Below are 13,567 nucleotides of genomic sequence, written 5' to 3' on the forward strand. Positions count from 1 at the left end.
GACTACTAACCTAAAAACACTCTAGGAATGAAATTATATCATTAAAACAGGGTTCATTCATTCATCCATCAAACATTTACTAAACTTGTATCATATACTAATCCTTGTGTTAGGTCCTTGGGGAAATCTGCAATTTAAATATGATATATGGTATAATAGAGATTTCTGTCTAAGAGGGCAATGAGACACAAAGAAATAAAACTACAATACATAAATAGGGGCAGAGTGGATAGAATAGCATACTGGAAGTCAGGAAGATCTGTGTTCAAATCCAGTCTCAGGCAATTACTATCTGTGTGACCTTGGGCAAGTGACTTAAATGCTACTTGCCTCAGTTTCCCCATCTGTAAAATGAGGTTTTAAGCAACACCTGTCTCCCAAGGTTTGTTATGAAAGATCAAATGAGATATTATTTGTAAAATACTCAGCCCAATGTCTGACATATAATAGGTACTGTATTAATGTCAGTTAGTATTTTCATTATTATAATTATTATATTGCCTAATAAGTGCTTTAGAGAAGAGCAAACTGAAGGTTTGTGTGACACCTGGGAGGTAAAGTCATTACTTATCCAGAGAATGATAAAGGCTTCCCAGTGGAGTTGGCATTTGATTAGGGTCTCAAGAGATAGTTAGGACTATTCAGTGACTAAAAATAGGTTTGTGTTGAGAAGAAGAAGGAGAGAGCATGGGGGGAAATATCAGCAAAGAAAGGAATAGAAATAGGAGAGAATAGGGTGAGCTGTCCAGTTTGATCAGAGCATAGAGTCTAATAAATAATAGCTTGCATTTATATAGTATTCTAAGTCTTACAAAATGCTTTACCTGCGGTTAGTCACCACCATAACAACTCTGGGAGTGTAAATGCTATCATTATCCTTATTTTGTAGATGAGGAAACAGAGGCAAACAGAGTAAATCACTTGACCTGGGTAACACAATGGGAGGTTTTGAATTCAGGACCTGTCCTGAGCTGCATCCACTGTGCAACCTAGGTACCTTTTTGGAACGGCGTGGGGAAAATTACGTAACAATGAAGATATCCTCCAATTTCAGCCTGGTTTTTGGCTGAGCTCATCCATAACCTTCATTAGGATTTTGTACACGTATGACGCCATAGAAGCCAAGGCCATGGAATAAGTCCCCCTGTAGGCTTTTTGGAAGGAAACAGAGGAACTCAGTTGAAAAACCACCACAAACCACCACTTCCTCTCATCTTGACTTCCCAACTGGTTTCTCCATGCAACAATGTTGTCAGTGAAGGCCCTCACTATGGAAACACCCCCAAGAGCAGGGAAACACACAGGATGCACACAAAAGAAGAAGATGACCAGCAAACATTTTCCTCTATATCTAGAGTTGGGAAAAGAGAGTGTGTGAGTCTCTTGGCAGATGTTGCAAAGCTGGAAGGGAAGGATGAGAGCAGACCACATAGGTCCCCAGGTCCCAGTCAGAGCAGGGCTCCCAGAAAAGGTCCAGGACAGTGGAACCTGGCACAAAGCCAGGGGCAAGGGGGGGCTCAGGTTGGCAAGACACACTTAGCTTAGCTTGGAAGCTTGGGCAGGAGCCCTAGAAATTCCAAAGTGATTTGCAAATGCTCTCACCAGGAGTAAACAAATGCAGGTGATAAGTGGCACTTAGCTTCATCTCCAGCCTCTGGGAGCCACTTCAGAGTCCAATCATCACCCCCTCTTCCACTGGTCACAGAATCACAGAATCTCAAAGTCTGTCCATGGGAACAGGGACGTAAAACCAATGGCTGCTCAGAGGTCAAATATCAATCAATCGATAAGTATTCATTAAACCCCCATGTACCAGGCACTTAGAATAAATGCTAGCTGTTATTATTAGACAAGATGCTCTGAGCAAACTGAGCAACCCGCCCTATTCTCTCCTATTTTTATTCCTTTTTTAAACCCTTACCTTCCATCTTAGAATCAATACTGTGTTGATTCTAAGTCAGAAAAACAGTAAGGGCTAGGCAAAGGGGGTTAAGTGGCTTGCCCAGGGTCACACAGCTAGGAAGTGTCTGAGGACAGATTTGAACTCAGGACCTCCCATCTCTCGGTCTAGCTCTCATTTCACTGAGCTACCTAAGTGCCTCCCTATTCCTTTCTTTGCTGTCATTTTCCCCTGTGCTCCACATAAGAACCTTTCAGATATTTGAAGATGATAAGCCTTCTTCCCCCTGAACTCTCCCACCACCCACCCCCATCACAAGTATTTTTTGGCCCCTTTGTACCAGATCACAACCCTCAGTTGCTGACCAGAGAAGACCTTGCTGCCTTACTCAAAGTAGGAAGGGTTATAGAGGTTATGCCTAAAGTCTTAGTGAAGATTTTTCAGCTTCAAAAATTTCAGAAGTATAAATGTTACAAATTTGCTGGAAAAAATAGGAGTTAAAATGTTATCACTTTGATAACTTTTATCAGATGTAAACTTTATAAAAATCTTGAAAGGTACAACTCAGTTACCCAAAGGTCATTATTTATCATTCTAGCCTGAGGATCATCCAAAGGTTTGAGGTTTGGCGTGCATAAACGACACTTTTGAAATGACCCCACAAGAAAATAATCTAATGGAGAGGGATCAGGTGATTGAGTTGGCCAAGCAAGAAGACCTTCTCTACTGATTCCCCAGGCTGAGAAAGAATCATCCAGAAAATATCACGCAGGCAATGCATAACAGCGGAGTTCCTCTGTTGTTAATCTAAGATTAAAAAGGAATTATTTAAAATTCACACAACTGGATAAGTATAAACTAGTTTTGAATAATTAAACTATCAAATGATTATTTCCAATTTTGAAACAGTTATGAAATTATTAATGCTTAAAATTACATGAAGACTTTCAGAAAGCCCCATAGTATGACCTATTTTCCCTACTTTAAAATTAGTAGCTCCTGGGACAAATGAAACTTCTCTGAAGGTGAGAAATACATACAGCAGTTCTGTGCATGGCAACAAATCTCAGCTAGGGAATTGGGCATAGGAATCCAAAAAAAAGGCTTAATAGGGAGGGTGAGATAAAAAGCTGATTAAATGTGAATATTGTCTAAAAATGATGAGGAAGATATTGTAGTGGGCTGGAAGCCTTCATAAAAGAGGGATTTGACCTTAAGCTTAAGAGATTAATAACATTTTGATATTCAGAAGGGAGTGGGAGCAAGGAATAAGGAATCTCCAGTAACAAAGAGCCTTGAATGCCAGGCCAAAGAGGTTAAGGAAGATAAAGACTGAGAAAAGACCACTGGATTGGATAATTAGTAGGCCACTGCTAAAATTCAATAATGTTGTCTCAGGAGAGACATGAGAAGAAAATAACATTTCAAAGAGGAAAGGAAAGAGAAGATGGTGAGGAAATAGAAAGAAACAATGGGATTCATACTACTTTTCTTAGGAATTTGATAGTAAACATACCATGAGAAGTAAGTCAGCATCTAGAATATGTACAGATAAAGTTCTGGGATCTTGTTTTCTCACACTAAGAAGTCTTGTACATGGATGAAAATGAATGGGAATAGAGCAGAGAGAGAGAGAGAGAGAGAGAGAGAGAGAGAGAGAGAGAGAGAGAGAGAGAGAGAGAGAGAGACAGAGAGGCAAAGAGAGAGACAGAGAGAGGGAGAGACAGAGACAGAGAGAGAGAGAAACAGAGACAGACAGAGATAGACAGAGAGAAAGAGAGAGACAGAGACAGAGAGAGACAAGACAGACACGCGCACACACACACACACACACACACAGAGAAAGAGAGAGAGAGAGAGAGAGAGAAATAGAGAGAGAGAGAGAGAGAAAGAGAGAGAGAGAGAGAGAAATAGAGAGAGAGAGAGAGAGAGAGAGAGAGAGAGAGAGAGAGAGAGAGAGAGAGAGATGCTGAAGATGACAATGGGAAAGAAGATTACTAGAAATTCCATTAGAATTCAAAGGAGATGGGATGGTGAACCCAAAATTAATCACATTTTTAATTCTCTCTTCTCTCTACCCTCTCTGTCTTAATGATTTCATCAGCAATTGTTAGTTCGATATAATTTTCATGAAGATAATTGTCAGACCTGCATATTTAGTCTCCATATTTCTCCTGAGTTCCAGTTTTGTGTATCCAACTAACTGTTGGACCTTTCTACTACATATCCCACAAGCACCTTAAACTCTAAATGGAGTTTTCATCTTTTTTTTCCCCCAAAAAACCCCACTCCTCCTCCTGACTTCTGTTGGTAACACCATAACTCTTCTAGTCACCCATAATTTCAAACTAAGAGTCATTCTTACCTCTCCAATGCATCATTTCTCCTTCCCCCAATTCACATCCAATCAATTGACAAGTCTATCTCCACAAGACCACAACTTCTCTCCACCTCACCACAACTGCTCTAGTTTTCTCAGAACTTAACTTGTACATAATAAGCTCTTAATCATTCATTCAATCATATGATGTAAACTCATCAAAAGCAGGAATTGTTTCATTTTTTATCTTTGTATCCCCAGCATGGTACATAGTAGACATTTAATAAATAAATTCTCATTTATTTTTGATTGAGTGATTATTAGTGTCCCTAAAAGATTCATTTTGACCATCATCTTCTTCAAGAAGTCTTCCTAATTCCTCTGATGGGTAGGGTCCATTGCCTCTCAAATCACTTTATATTGTATAATCTTGTTTCTGCTTATCTGAATATATTCACCCCATTAAAAAGTCAGCTTTTTCAGGATAGGAACTATTTCACTTTTGTATTTGTATCTAAAGCATCAGGGAGTTCCTGGAATATAGATGTTCTTAATAAATACCTGTTGGTTAATTGTTGGTTGATCAGCATAGAAGAAAACTGCCTCTGGAAGAAGAGGGAAGATTGAGCTTGAGGACAGTTGGTCAGATTCATTAAACCAAATATTTTCCCTTAGATGTTCTACAGTTCTACTTGTTTTCTTGGTTTTTTCTCATTCTTGTTTCTTTTCTGCTACCATATTCAGAATTTAGAAATTTCAATCATGACATAAAATAGTTATGATCCCATAGTGTATGTACAATCCAATGAGCTTTCTTGGTGACAAATGTGTTCCCTCATATCCTTGAATTCTGTATCCATTGTCCTATTTATGGTTTCCAGGTGTTTGCTAGCCTCATCCCTGAAAGCTGAGGAGGGGGATGAAGAAGAGACCTGAGACTTGGGAGCTGGAGGGTTCTTCCTCACAGGAATCAGCAGCAAGGAGGACATCTGTGAGAACAGCTGGAGACAATGGGCTCTGTTCTCATCCAGGTGCAAGGAGAGATGGAACTAAAATTCCAGATGTTGCTAGAACCAGACATGGACCAAGTAAGAATGTAAAGGAACTCATAATTTCACATCATGTTTAATTATCTAGCATGAACTCTGTAAGCTAGAAATTTTGGATTCCCTCTTGAGAGGTGTGTTACTCTGGAGATTTATGGAGATTTATTTGCAGTCTTTTTATGACTGTTCATCCCATCACTCACTTCCTGATCTTTTCAAATGTTGTCCTCCCTGGCTATAGGGACTCTCATAGGTGCCTCTGCCTTCAAAGCTATCAGTCAAATTCAACCTCTACTTATCTGCTTGTTACTATGCTGTTCAGAAGCCAGTGTGTCAAACCATGCTAGACACTCAGTAGACATTTATTGGATGAAGAAAGGACCATACGATCATGTTTCAGGTATGTGTGAATTCTGATACTAATGTAATATGAGCAGAGATGACCCCTTCCCCTAAAGAATGTCCTTAAGTATAGTTTCAGTTACCCTTTATTGTGATTCAAGGGAGTTGCTATTCAGTGGAGAAAACTTCTTGATGTGAGACTTTTCCAGACATAGAATGTGGACACTATCAGGCAACATGTAGTTGGAAAAAGTCATAGATATGGTTGCAATAGAGGCAGACAAAGACAAAGACACAGAGGGAGAGGACAGAGACATGGACAGATAGAGAGAGGGACAGTTATACAAATCTTTGATGATGTTTTTCACATGTGATAGATACATGAGAGATAGAGAGAAAGAGAGAGAGAGGTTTTGCAGGACTTGTGGACCAAGGTGCAACAGAAGATTCCAATGGAATGTCCCCAGGAGGGACAGTTGGGAGTTTGCTGACCACACTCTGAGAGGAGAAACTTGGCTTGTGGACTTTGTCTCTGACTGAGGGACACACACTCTCTCCCTGGAGGTTTGAAGCTGGGTGAGAGACTTTTGTGAAGCTGACTTGGTTTTTGGACTTTGTCTCTGGCTCTGAGCAGTGGAAGCTGATCGGAGAGAAGCTTTTGAGTTGGTGGTCTATAAGAGAGTTGAGCTGGCCAGGAGAAAAGGAGAGACATTGAACTTTGTTTCTTTCTGGGTTTAAGCTGAGAGACCTGACTGATTTGTGTGTGTGTGTGTGTGTGTGAAGAAAGAAGATTTTGAACTGATATTGTCCTCCATCTTCCTAATGGTCTAAGAGTCATAGTTGTGACTCCCCAAACACTCAATTTTATATTTACCTATTATACATCTCTCTATCACCCTTGGGATCACCCACAGTTTTGGTTCCACTTAGATTATGGTAGTCTATGATTCATTTTCACCTAAACTAAAGAATATTGATACCATCTTTAGGGTATCTTCTTTTAGAGAGAGGCTCAGAGTCATTGAAAGTGCTTTTCAGTTTCCTAATTATAATCAAGTTGACTCTCTTCTTCAATTCTGATCCTAATTGATTTGTAGCATTTGCCCAATAGTCATGGGCCGATGGGCCATCCCTATGAGGTTGACCATTCAACTGCATGACACAGTATCAATAATAGCTATTCTTTATCCACTTGGCTTCTTCTAGGTAGTTTATTGGCTGAACTCTTTTGAGTCATTTTGGACTTCCTTTAGAAACCTCTGCAATGTCCCCCAGCTTGATGTCTTTAGCAAAATGTCATCAGTAAACCAGAGCACTGGTTGGACTTTACTATACCTGGGTAATCCTTTTCCAATTTAGACTCCCTGCTAGAAATCTTCTGCCATAGTGATCAAATAGTCACACATATGTAATGTATGTGTTTATGTGTGTGTGTGTGTGTGTGTGTGTGTGTACACACATACTCATATATAATGAGATTTTATTTGTAAAAGCCCTTAGCATGCTATCTGGCACATAGTAGGTGTCATATAAATGTTTACTTCTTCCTTCTCTCCTATAATGGAATATGACTTTGGAAAGTACATATTTCCTTATAGTATCTCTCTCCTAATATTAATGAGCAAAGAATCATCAATAGAATTATCTTCATTCTATTTCTCAAGAAATACACATGATCCCAACATATGGCTACTGGGATTGATCATTGAAATTCCTGGGATGCTGGAGGAGCTCTCTGTCATAATAGGACACCTTTCTCAAGAAAAAAAAAAGCATACACATATGAGAGTGATCTTATTATAACAAGAAAATATGTGTAATACTATGATATGTAATAGCATGTTATACATGTATGTATTCAATCACTGTAGTGAAGAATGTCTGGCAAGGAGTCCAAAATAAAGAGGGATACTTGGAGATGGTGAAGTCTACCCAGTGCTCTGCTTCAATGATGAGATTTTACTGAAGATATCAAGCTGGGGGACACGGCAAAGACTTCTAAAAGAAAATCAGAAATATATGAGAGCTCTCTTAAAGAAAGAGGGTCTTTATTGTTTTGCTCTATCAAATAAAGTGTTTTTATAGTCTTTGAATAATAATGGAATTTAGGATTCCTAAACCCTTTAGATAATTACATGACTTATTGATGTGTTTAGGTAGAACAGAGTGTCCCCAAAAGCCTACCTTTTCCCTTCTAATATCTTCATTAAGGCTACCTTTTATGAATATGCAAACTATTCTCATAAAAACTTTGTAAAGGGTAGAAAAAAGGGATGAGTAGGCATTCATTGAAAAACTCAATTGTTTTTTTCAGTATAATCTAGTATCATTTACTCTCAGGTAGCTTGGAAACTGGTTAAAGTTTTGCCCCATCCAAAATGGGTATATTTGGTCTCTGTTTTTCATATCTTTATTTTCATTATCTCTTATTCCTGAAGCTCATGCTGTGATAAAATGCAAGATAAATATTTCTGCCATCATTTATAAAGAAAAACTTTATATCCTAGAAATCTTGGCAGATCTCATTCATGTTAAAGCTGTTTGTTATCCTTCCTGTTTCATACTTAAAAAAAAAAAAAAACTTAAATATTCTGACTTAATTGGATCTTACAAGTTTTTACAAAACTCACTTTTCTCACCAGTTACTCTCACACTTTTAATAAAGCAACAGTGTTCTTAATTTTCCATCCTTCTCTACTACAATGCTTTATGTATGATTTTATATTGTTAATCTATATTGTTTGGGGATGTTACATGTCTCCTTTTGGAAGGAAGATCATATATTTGTGGACTAACGTGATTTCTAAGGTTATTTAGATTTCTTTTGTGGTGATTTCTTTATATCTATTGAACATCTATAGGAAAATGTGATAATCCACATTAACTTATCTTCTTTTGAAATGTTCTACCTTTCTTTACTAATAGTTCTTTACCAATAATTACATCTTGTTAGAATGGTTTAGGAAAGGTTAGGTTAGGTTTTATTTTCTAATTTATCTTTTTTGTTTTTAGTATTTTTTATAATTTATTGTTTATTTGATTATTGCTCTAATAAAATCAGTTATAACCTTAAATAGATAGCTGATTTGGAAAGAGTGCCTGCACTGAACGTCAATTATTGCCTGCCTGTTAATATATTTCCAATATCATTTTCAATGATTTTATTTAGTGCTCCAATTCCTTCTTTAAACAAACAAACAAAAATTAGTGAAATTTAAGTATAAAGTTTCTGGGGTATCCTTCATTACTTTGTGTTTATTTCTTGATCTTGAACTATGTTTTGCAAATTTGGAGGTGGTGAGGGACATCTTTTCTTTTTCTACCTTTGAATTGAAATCACTAAGTAATAAAGTATATGATAGAATTTCAAGGAGATGATCCAATCTAGGTGTTAAAAGAATTTCTATATCCCTCTATAAAACAAAAAAGGTACTGGTAGATATACTAGTAATTATCTTCAGAGCTGACCTTTTGTTTATATTAATCATTAAAACACCAGTGAAAGATGGTCAAGGGAAGAAAAATGATCATCAATGAAATACTGTAAAAAAGTATTATCCCTCCACCACATACACACAACTGACGTCCCAAAAGTTTTAGACATTTGGGACAATATGCATATTTTTTAAAAGTAATCTATTGTAATAAATTCCTGGTTTCATATTTAATCCATTTTCCTGGTCTTCTTTGAATAGGGATATGTTCATGTTTGTTTATGATTATCTGGTTCATAATATTTTTAATGACCAGCCATCCCATGAAACAATGCTTCTTAGATAAAATCAATACCATTGATCCCTTTGTTTGTCTATACAAAGAAAACCTTTGAGTCAACCTTCTAGTAAGATACAACTTTCAAAGTCTTCTGGCTTCATCTACAATGCATTTATCAGCATAATTTAGCTCTTCTGGTGACTTGTGGGTCTTTGGAGAAGGATGCCTATTTTAGAATAACAGTAAAGTTCATGTTTATAGACCATCAAAAAATGTTGTGATTCTTGACATCCCATTTTTCACCACTTTGTTATCATCACTAGATAAGAAGGGGTGAATCACAGAATGGAGGGAAATTTGCATTTTCTTTGTTTCTTGGGTTGCTATAGACAATGTGTTCATGACCAAGAGGACAGCCTATTAGTAATGATCCTCTGCACACTTATGAAAAGTGGTTCGTGAAAAGTAAACTAGCTGTCACCAGAACCATACTTGAAATAATCTGGCATGATAGACACTCTTAGATCTTCTACTATAGCTAGAGCAGCCATAGACTTAAAGAACCCAGGATTCCCTACCTACTATGATGAAGCATTAGCATATAACAAGATAGATACACCGCGAACTATGGGTGATATCATAATAAATGCATTACATAGGTAGAAAAGAGTTTCTGAGTTCTGAGTGAGTTATTAATGAAGAAAGATTTATTATACTAAAGCCAATCCTCAGGCGTTTTCAAGGTAGTGGGTGGAGCTGAAGAGTGATGATAATGATCATGATGATGATAAATGATCATTAAGCACTTTCTTTGGGCCAGGCACTGTGTGGAATGCTGGGGATAAAAATGAAAGCAAGCAAGGCAGAGGAAATCTATAAACACTTTCTCAAACTATTTTTTTCATAATTTAAGGAAATTATTCTAAATTCTATCCAGAAGCTAATGAAAATAAAGGTGTGTTCAGATTCGCAGTCCCCGGAAATCCATCTATAGGTTCATTACCTCAGATCTACTTTAATCCCCTTCTTTTCGGGATAACAATTGTTCATCTTTCATTTATTGAAGAAGACCAATGACGTTATGGGATAATGTCTTGATTTGTATGTGAATTTGGATTTAATTAAGTAAGGCAGAGTTTCACAGTCATCTGCCTCACTCTCTCTTCAAGAGTCATTGATGTCCAGTGGCAGGGGAAAAAAAGTCAATATGACTGGTAATGACATGGGCTGCAGTGATGATCCTGGGTGTCTTCGATGCCTGAGCAAGCTCCAGGCACTCCACAGCACCTGCTTCTGCCACCTTAATGGCTGTTGGAACAAATTGCTCTCATCCTTTTTATTCCAATGGGGGAAATTTTCTCCTACTTGAAGTAGACATTCCCCCAATTTAACAATGAGTTGGAGGCTAGTTCTATACCCTCAGCCTAGAAGACAAGCCTTCCTGTCAAGGCATTTACCAGGATGTTGCTGCTGCATATGCTACAGTTTTTTGGAGCCACAGATAAATAAAAGTGGGTGAGAGGTATCAGCCAAAGGTAGGTGAACAGCTCTGAAAAGAGCTCAACAGCCCTCACACCAAAAGTTCTAGTCCTCCCTGAACACCCCACACACCCCAGAAGGACAAAACTGCTCCTTCTACTATATCACAGTGGGTATGTATAGATGACTATGGCCAATAAATGTATCTTAAAAAACAAATTAAATCCCATAGAAACAGAGAGAGTCAATCAGAACACAAAAAGTTCAAGAAGACGGGAAAATGGGCTGGTTTTCATTTCTGGATAAAGACAGAAAAAATAAGTGGATAATCATCTTGTTTGATGCTAGGTGATCTTGCATCTTTTCAGTTCAGCAAAATGATGACAGATTCTAATATGGGAGACATATTAATAAGGTCCTGGATTAGGAAATGTAGTTTATCTTGCCCAAATCTCATATTGTGTACAACACAAATTCCAATGAGGTCAAACTTTCATCACAGAGGCCAGAAACAAAGTTCTTCAGCAAGAACAGAACTACTCCTCAAAAAAACTCCTCTGTTGCCCAACAACAACAGAAGGGCTCTCGCTTTTACCTAGGTAAAAATCCTATTTATTCAAACAACACATTTGCTTCCCCCCTCCCTCACCTCTCTCGAAGGCTGCCTCCAAATGTTCCAAAATGAAAGGGTCTATAGGAGACAAGCCATCAGTAAACTTGCCTCTGATTCAATATCTTTTTATACAAAAGTTATTTGTAAACTAATCAATAAACTTTTTCTTTTTGTTGTTTGCACCTTTAGAACTCTCTGCAGCAGCTGCTGAACCATGAAAGAGTTTTAAATAGAGATCCACCTCTCACGGCCTCTTTCTTTCCCAATAGAACGTATAAGCCAAGCCAGGCTGTTTGTACTCCGGGCCATGTTCAACTAATCTTTATGGAAATATTCAGATTGACTAAGTGAACTGGAGGGTTTTCTGTTTGGCAAAATAAGGCAGGTAAATGCTTTCCTGTTGGAGAATAAATCACTAGTTTGAAGGCCTATGTTTCCCTTTTTTTCCCCAATTCAAGCCTGAATCAGAGACTTTTTTTCATTTTTATTTATTTGTCTGTCTGTTTATTTATTTGTTCTTTTGTTTTTGCCAGCAGCACTAAACGAAACTGCCATTCTTCCATACATTTGAGTTGTATTGACAGGTTTTAATAGAAAGAGCCTCAGACTGGGACTTGGGTAGTGGTTAGAAGGTTGGCTCTGCCCCTAATAAGTAGTGTTTGGGCTTCTGAAAATGACTTCTATTCTGATCCTTAGTTTTCATCTTTATGAAATAATAAAAGCCATCATTCATATACTGCTTTATGATTTTAAAAGACTTTCTAATATAATATCACATCATTTCTCACAATGGTATGAAGAGCTAAGTTTATTATTATTATTATCATCTGCATTTTACAGATGAGGAAACAGACCAAAAGAAATTAAATGGATTGCTTAGGGTCACACCACCACCACCAGTGTCTGAGACAGGATTCAAACACGGGTCTTATTGACTCAAGTCCAGTTCTCTATCCACTGGAGCACATTGCTGCCTACAATAATAATGTGAATCTGTATAACTAATGGTTGTAAATCACTTTCCTTATGTTACCTCAATTGACAAAATGGGAGAACGATTTTCTTCTTTCATAAAGCAGTATTAGAGAGATTATCTCACTCCATCCTTTCATTTTGAGGGAGGGTAAAGGCATACACAAGTTAAATGACTTGGCCAAAGTCACTTAGCCTATTAGTGGAAGAGTAGTACAGAACCTAAACCTCTTAATTACAGCTTCAATGTTGTCTTTTAGAGTTGAAACACTTCAATAATTATAACATCTAAGTAGAATGTAGTATCCTGACCATTTTATCTTTAATTTTTATTGATTTCCTACTAATAGAATCTTGAGTAATGAGCTTATTATGAACCTATCTTTAAGACACTAAGCTCTCAGGAAAAGTGGTTGGTCAGTGGATAGTGTTATACCTGTAGTAAGGAAGTTCAAATCCATCTTCATACTTTCTAGCTGGGTGACCCTAGGTAAGTCACTGTCATCTGTCTGCCTCTGTTTTTTCAATTGTAAAGTAGAGCTAAAAACAGGATTAATTAAAGATCATATGAGCTATTTGTAGTCAGAGCCTATATAAGTGCATATTCTCTTATCCCTTATCCCACTAATCACTCAAATGGAAAATTTGTGTCATTGGTTCACTTTTTTCCTCTTCCAGTCACTTCTAGATTTGATCTGCCCTCTTTTTCAGAAGTTTTGAAGCCACTTTGATCAACTGGTTTGCCTCATTGTAATAAGGAGTCACTCTTGCTTCCAGCTCTACATATGGGGAAACCAAGGAGGAAATACAATGTCAACCAATCACCACGAATCAGCAAATACTTACCCAAGACTTCATATTAGGCCAGTAAAAAAGCCAAGATTTTGGAACAGCCTCACACAGGGCTTTGAATATAATAGATGCTTAATATATATTTGTCCTCCATTTATTGAATGGGCTTCTGAGTAGGGAGAGAACCATACCATAGTGCTCCTTCCCTCATAAAAGAGCATGGTCCCTTGCTCACTTTATCTAGATGACTAGCTGAACCATTATCTTTATGTATGCTAGGAAATAGGCAAGTAGTTTTAAGACCTCATTTGGTTCATGAATTAAAATATTGGGGGAGAAGGGTGACCATCGATATTCCGGCTTGGCTATTTATCATTGTAAGCCCTTCT

General features: G+C 37.5%; 1 long non-coding RNA gene across 1 annotated transcript; it reads left to right on the forward strand.

Moving 5' to 3' along the window:
* Positions 1-6,093: 6,093 nt before the first annotated feature.
* LOC103098110 (uncharacterized) lies at positions 6,094-13,318 on the forward strand. Its single transcript, XR_001624656.2, has 3 exons — positions 6,094-6,184; positions 11,684-11,799; positions 13,098-13,318. It is a non-coding gene; the product is annotated as an uncharacterized LOC103098110 (long non-coding RNA).
* The last annotated feature ends 249 nt before the right edge of the window (positions 13,319-13,567 follow it).

This window comes from Monodelphis domestica, chromosome 1 (assembly GCF_027887165.1).
Source record: "Monodelphis domestica isolate mMonDom1 chromosome 1, mMonDom1.pri, whole genome shotgun sequence".
NCBI lineage: Eukaryota > Metazoa > Chordata > Mammalia > Didelphimorphia > Didelphidae > Monodelphis > Monodelphis domestica.